The sequence below is a fragment of the Amblyomma americanum genome, chromosome 2 (genome assembly GCF_052857255.1).
Source record: "Amblyomma americanum isolate KBUSLIRL-KWMA chromosome 2, ASM5285725v1, whole genome shotgun sequence".
Taxonomy (NCBI): Eukaryota; Metazoa; Arthropoda; class Arachnida; order Ixodida; family Ixodidae; genus Amblyomma; species Amblyomma americanum.
In genome coordinates this window covers 177754161-177760026 of record NC_135498.1, presented here as the reverse complement: position 1 = coordinate 177760026, position 5866 = coordinate 177754161, and the positions used below count along the sequence as shown (strand labels likewise).

The 5866-nt window shown below is 44.0% G+C and overlaps 1 long non-coding RNA gene across 1 annotated transcript; it reads left to right on the top strand.

Annotated features, from left to right (window-relative positions):
* The first annotated feature begins 2721 nt into the window (after positions 1-2721).
* On the top strand, positions 2722-5584 carry LOC144119316 (uncharacterized). Its single transcript, XR_013312324.1, has 3 exons — positions 2722-2809; positions 3344-3419; positions 5493-5584. It is a non-coding gene; the product is annotated as an uncharacterized LOC144119316 (long non-coding RNA).
* The last annotated feature ends 282 nt before the right edge of the window (positions 5585-5866 follow it).

Genomic DNA, 5866 nt, shown 5'->3' with positions numbered 1-5866 from the left:
GCACACAGAGCTTGCGTATTATGGTAACTTTTTGTATCGTAGCAAGTTTGGCAACGGTACTTACTTAGTTGAGCCGTGCATGATGCGAAAACATAATCGTCTACGTAGAGATCGGCAACCAAAAGCCGCAGACGACGCTTTTTCGCTGAAGGGCGGCGAGGAGAGCGTTGCAAGGAGCGCGGGCCCTTTGAATATGCCGTTCCTGTCGTTTCGTCTGCTTCTACTGAAGCGCTTACAACATTTTCGACTAATTAAGCGGAAAAATATCAGAACAAATGATTTAACGAGGCTTTACCTTTTAAAGAATATTGTTTGCAATGCTCGCCTTGCCGGCCTTGTCGTTACGGTTTCCACTGCCCAAAACAGATGGCGCCACTGCCGCCCTTCAGCGAAAAAGCGTCGTCTGCAGGTTTTGGTTGCCGATCTCTACGTAGACGATTACGTTTTCGCATCATGCACGGCTCAACTAAGTAAGCACCGTTGTGAAACTTGCTACGATACAAAAGTTACCATAATACGCATGCTCTGTGTTGAGTTTCACGGCAAATGAGCTAGCGGTTGAGGCGGGGAAATTTTTTAAAATGTTCACGATAAAAACGCACAACACTGTATATCCTGCATGACAAGTGTTGTTCTCATTGTCTTTATGTGCATTTAGTACTCGCGTGCCGTGGTGAATAAAAATGGCACCAGTTATCACAACAGAGTTACGCTTTCGCTTGCTAGCGCTTCGACACTCGGTGCAAAAGCATGGATTTGCACTGCGTAGAAGACGATGAGCGAGAAGTGCCGCGCGGCGGAGCGCTCGCGCTAGGCCAGCTGTTTTGTACCTGGAAGCGCGGGTGCCGTCTCTTACTGCAAGGTTTCGCCTTTTGACAGTACATACGATTTTAAAGTTTTGCGACTCGGAGCAGCATGCATCCGAGTTGATCTTCCTAGGGCAGCGAGCGGAGTTCTTGGGTGTCGGATGGTCTCGCCTTCAAACTCCCCAAGTCTGTTTCGTTGAATCTTTGCTGGGCCCACTCAACGTGCGAATACCTGAAATTGTTCTGGTGCGGTCCATCCCCGCAACTGTGTCTATCATCTACGATGACATCTATCCATGTAATGCAAAATTACTGCCTTTCTCATGGTTAAATGGTATGTTGCAGGGTTATTTGTCGACCTTCAGCTCACATGTTGCAATTGCGACTGATGGCTCGGTGTGTGCGGAAAAGGCAGGTGTAGGTATTTACTCCCAGTCCCTTGACTGGTCTTTTTCTCTCCGTCTCCAAGATTTCACTCCTATCTATCTGGCTGAGTTTCTAGCAGTGGTTCTCGCTCTGCGCAAGGTACCAATTTCTTTATCTGCAGTAATAATAATTACGGACTCGTTATCTTTATGCACTTCCCTCTCGGCGTCCACTGAATCGCAGCTCTTTCGGATACTAAAATTCCTGATCCCTCCACACATCACATAAATTCGATTTCTTTGGGTTCCTGGGCTCAGGGGTCTTCTATTAAATGAATCAGCTGATGCTTTAGCGAAGGCAGCCCTGAGTGGACCGATTGTTGACCCGCTTCCAACAACTGCTTACATCACGGCGGCACGCTTTCGACGGTACACTGTAATGAACGAATTGGGCGCATCAGCGCTTACTTCCTTGGACGACTTCCAGCACCTACTGTTCCCTTGGAGAAGCTCAGTCTGGCGATCGCGCAATCTTGAAGTTTCCTTCACGAGGCTTCGTTGCCGGGTGCCGCAACTAAATTTTTACCTCTACAGGCCTGGTCTGGCGATCTCCCCATTGTGTCCGTATTGTGCGGAGCCAGAAACAATAGAGCACTTTCTTCTTTTTTGCCGTCGCTACTCATCGATTAGGAGGCGACTATTAGAAGTTCCAATACAGAATCTCAGTTTGCGCCTGTCTTCGGCGGTTGTTCTGTCTCTTGGCGCTTCTATGCTTGGCCATACCAATGGGAATGTTTGCTCTGCCGTTAAAAATTATCTACTAGAATCAAAACGTCTATCTTCATGAGCTTTCGTCCTGCCCATCCCATTATCAGCTTCTGTATTTCGGTTTTTACAACCTCTTATAGTAATCCCTACCCCTTCTTTGCCTAAAGTTTAGTTTGTATGACCCCCCTAACCTCCTGCAACCACCTCGGCTACGAAAACTGTGCGATCCAAATTTTGGTAGGTCATCCCATGCTTGCCACATGCAACTGGTCATTTAAATAGTCACCGCCTGGTTATGGCCAATCCCCCTTGTGGGTATGTGCCATTGTGTGAGGTCAACAACAACAACAACAACCAGCTGCGATCAGACACCGCACTATTTTGCTCAGGGTTAGTACTCATCGGATTAGTGCTTGTGCCTTAATATGCGTCCTACTAAATTATTCTGAGACAGTGATCGCATGCGAAAGGCTAGTTCATATTCATCGCCTTGTCATTTGTAAACTTGTCTGAGCTTCCCCAGTGGAACAGGATTTGAGGCAGTGTTATGTCAAAGTTAGATCAATCTTGCGTCTCCTGAGCTGTAAACGTTGAGGCTTCCTCTCCTTCTGAGCACTGCGAGCTGTCGGAGATGCAACTGCACACTTATTTAGGATTTCTACCTTTTTGCTATATCCCTCGCTTTTGTGGCCCGCATTCGAGTCGTTCGCCATTGTCGATGGTTTTTTTGTTACTTATTTTCACTTTGTTATTTATTCTTGGTTGCGTGCCATCAGCTGCGGTGCCGGCGCTTCTCCGAGCTCGGAACTCTTCCCAGGCATGGGATCCTACCCACAGACCTCCCTTCGCCGCACTCACGAGTGTTATTTGGTATTTTTTTGTTTCTCTTGCCCTTACTTCCATTGCCAGTCGACAAATTTGTGCAGCTTTTAATTGTATGCAGATTTCTTAAATGCGCTAGCAATTTTTCTATGATGCTAAGCTGTGCTGTGAGATATCAAGCTTCTTGCTAGTGAAGGCATGCTTTTTTCCATTCTCTCTTCTCATTTAACGAAGGCAGACTGCTTGCAACTTTCAATTTAATACCTAGACATTGGTGCAAGGCACCATGATAGGAATTAATGAAAGCCTGCACATCCTATATTCAAATTGGTGCGCGGTATTTCAGCCAGCTCATCTTTCAGTGTGGTTATAGCAGTCATTGTGACTCTTCTCAAAGAATGTATATGGGTGCATTACATAAAATCTGTTCATTTCTTTTGTCATGGGCTAGCTCATTGGTTTTTTATTTACTTATATTACGTCTAAGTTTAGTTTTTAAAGCAGCAGACGATTTCCTCTCTTGTCATTCATGACATGGCTACAGCCACTGACAGCTGTTGCTCTGGATGTATTTATTTGCAGTTGCCAGCGGCCAGCATCTATTGGGCCATGCGTGCTTTCTGCCTTCGGCTGTGTCATCCCTCCTGATCCGTTCATGGTAGTTATTCTTTTTCAGTGATGCATATCTTAGTTGCCTATTTAGAAAAATATTTTCAATATAGGCTTGCAGCTAGGTTTAGAAATGCATGAAACTCTACATGCACTTCACAGCAGTACCTCAGCTTATAATTACCGGAACTGTAGACTTGCACAAAATATAGTCGCTGTTGTAGCTCTTGACACAGCTGCTATGAACATAAACGTGCTTTGGCATTGCACACCTGTTGCCTGGTATGCATATGTGTCCTTGAAAAGGACCTATATGTTCATTTATCCCTTTAAAAACATTGTGCTCTACAATGATGGTTTACCAGTATTTCTGATACAGAGACCAAATTGTCAGTCAGTAATGTAACATTGCACGATGACACCAATCCTTGTATGGCATAGCATCCTTGCAATGCACTGGGCAAGCTGCTTTCAGCACAGATTTATTGCTGGTTTATTGCCATAGCATATGGTTATACTGCACAGTTTGTACCTCTACCTTCTTAAAGCTGCATCCTTGAAAAATTTAAAATTAGTTGAAGGAAAATTCAAGGAAATGTAACAGTAACTGTCTCACATTTTGGTGGACACTTGAACCATGTTATAAGGGAGGGACATAGAAGGGAAGTAATGAAGAGCTGCCCTAACGGAGGGCTGATGCCCATGTTAGATACCCCTCTTTAGTTAACATACCTCGCAATTAACACATTTGGTGCAAAACAGACATGGGACTTGCACGCTCGCAAGCACCTTCATATCAGGAAAACAAAGTGCCAATGTTGCCGTACTTTAGAGCTTTGCTCTTAAAAGCGCAGCTGAGTGCTGCTCAAAGTTGAGAGCAAAAATATGTCTACTTTTCCTCATGTGCAGTCTGCGGTGCTGGTGCCATTTGCAATGGTGATTGACATTGAGTCGCATGATGCGCAGTCCGCTCCTGGAGTTAGTGATTTTGTCTGTGGTGGGAATGTGCTGTTAAAATTAGTGCAGTCAATGGTTCTCCAGTTCATTTTAGGTAACTGTATCCTGTGCCACATGCTACCACCCTTTTTCCTCAAATTTCCTAATCTCATTTAGCCATCTGATTGCCACCCATTCATGCATTCACCTACTCTTGGAATCCTCCCAGTGTTTTAGTGTGGTATTGCTTATATCTTCTCTGCATTACACATGCATTGCACTTCCTCTTTTTTGATTTAGCCAAGATATCTCTGTTCCTGTTTCTTGCATAAGCATAAGAGGCGACTCAAGTGCACCATCTGTGCTTGTGATGCAATGTGTAGGGCCCTTCGTTTTTGAGTAAAACCTGGTTTCTCCCTACTGTTGCACCAATGATTCTTAAAGATCAGGTTCAATGCAATTTCTGTGCAAATGTGCCTGTAAGAAAGTGTGGTTTGAAGGTGCACAAAGCCGAAGAACTGTTGGAGTGTAGTGGATGAAGACATAATTCTTCTGACAGATTTTTTAAACAAATCTTGGGTATTTTATTTCCCTTTTAATGTTTATTGTTTGTCGGTTGCTTATAATTTTTGGATAACTTGAAAACTACATGTACTGACTGGTATTTCATTCCAATAATTATGCCCATTATTATGAAGCTGTGTTGGAAGGTAGGTGTGCATTTAGTATGCGTGCTTTGAATTTCACTGATTGTTTCTGCAATGCAAAATGGAGGACAGGTCTCTGCTGTGCGAGTTTTTTGCAATGGAGTGAAAGTAGCTGGAGCAGCATTTGCTACTGTGTCACGCAGCCAAAAGTTCTCCCACAGACCACTGAGCTTCTGAATACCTATGGCTTAAAGCTCGAAGCTCTGGTTGCCCTTTCAGACGTTTTCTGCATTAACGAGTGCAAGCCCAAGGGCTCAGAGCTAACAAGCATTTGAAACCATAAAGCTATACACAGTAGTGCTGGGACCGTGCAGCAAGTCAGTGTGAATTAGGTCGCGATAAACGTGGTTTACTGTAGAAAGCTAGTGTGAAAAAATAGTTGCGCTCACAGACACCGCTGTTTTTTTCTTAATCGGTGATTGAAACAAAGCAATGCATGTAAAATTTGATATCTCACTGATCCCTCAATTTTTTTCCAGCTAAAGACCAAGAGTTGCATGGAAGTTGTGCAAGCCACCAAGTTGCGTGTGATTTTTGCCAGGGACCTGGAGCAGGCTTGGAAATTAGTGGATGGCCAGTGGTATTCACCCAGTAAGGCAAGTTTTTTCTGTCAGTACAGTTTTTGGCATGACATTGCTTAGGGATGCATGCACTAATCTGACTACTCTACGCCCGCCCATGCTTCAAGAATAATGAAGTACATGAAAAAAATTGATTGCCGAAAAAAAATTGCCGCTTCTGTTATGTTTTTTCAGGAATGTATTTTCCATTTAAAGGGCTGTGAAAACCTTAAAAATTATTATGTGCTTGTTGCGGCTTTTTTTTTCAAATTTCTCCTTCCACGTCTATGTTG